Source organism: Echinops telfairi, unplaced genomic scaffold (genome assembly GCF_000313985.2).
Source record: "Echinops telfairi isolate 266 unplaced genomic scaffold, ASM31398v2 ScPeMD7_4;HRSCAF=17, whole genome shotgun sequence".
In the NCBI taxonomy this organism is placed as follows: Eukaryota; Metazoa; Chordata; class Mammalia; order Afrosoricida; family Tenrecidae; genus Echinops; species Echinops telfairi.
This window is the reverse complement of record NW_022103900.1, coordinates 41,468,112-41,469,188: the sequence shown is the minus strand read 5'-3', so window position 1 is coordinate 41,469,188 and position 1,077 is coordinate 41,468,112.

The window sequence follows — 1,077 nt, the reverse complement described above, 5'->3', positions numbered from 1 at the left end:
GGCTATATTGTTACTTTTGTTTCCTCCTCTCCTCTATATCCCCCTCCCCACAGTCTCAGCTGGCTTACTTTTTAATTTTTTTCTCCTCTTTGTCTCTTTCCTGTTCTTTCACACTCCACTGCTGAACTCCAGACCACTCCCTTTAGCCTAGGGCATTCATGCCTGTGCCACACCCAGTTAGGTGAGCTCCACCCTGTGCAGATAGCCCGAGGCTGGGGAAAGCCCAGCCAACCTCCACCAGGGGATACTCTACCCAACTTCTTACTGGGGAATTCCTGCCTGTGTGCCTGGGGGCCTAACACAGCTTGGCCAACATGCATCAACGTTCCAAGCTGCTGCAGGAATCTCTGCCCAACCTCTGCAACACTGAAGCAGGCAAACCACCAGCCTTCTGGGGCACTCCCCTGAGAGGGAAGCCACAGGACGATAAAGTGGTAGGTTAATTCCATAGTGAAATTAGGGGTAGAACGTTCAAAGAAGCATTCCTACAAGTCTCCCAGAGAGAGCCAGTGCTCTTTGACTCACTGGAAAATGGCACCTGGCTCCTCTAAAACAACACAACACAAACAGCCATCAGCCAAAATGACCTCAAAGAAAAAACAGGAGAAACAAAAGGCAATGGCAGAAGATGTTCTAAACATAAGGACATGCATAGAAGAAGCAGACATTGAGCTGCCACGGAAAGAAAATTTCAGAATGCTGCTTGGAGTCATAGAGGATATGAGGGAAACAATACAGAAAAAGGATGAAATGATAGAAGCGATGAAGGCCATATATCAAAGGGAAATACAGGAGCTTAGGGAGGAGAGAACAAAAGCCAGTAGCAGACACATGGAACTCGAGAATCGACTGGAGGAGGCAGAGAACTGCATCAATGACTTAGAGGACAGCCAAGCTGACTTTAACAAATGCGAACAAAAATCTAATAAGATCATCAGAGAAGCTGAAGAAAACCTAAGAGCTATGTATGATGCTTTGAAGTGGAACAACATTAGAATAATTGGCTTACCGGATGAAGACACAACAAAGAATTCATCTGCAACAATAGTGGGAGAATTCTTGGAGGAAATCTTCCCC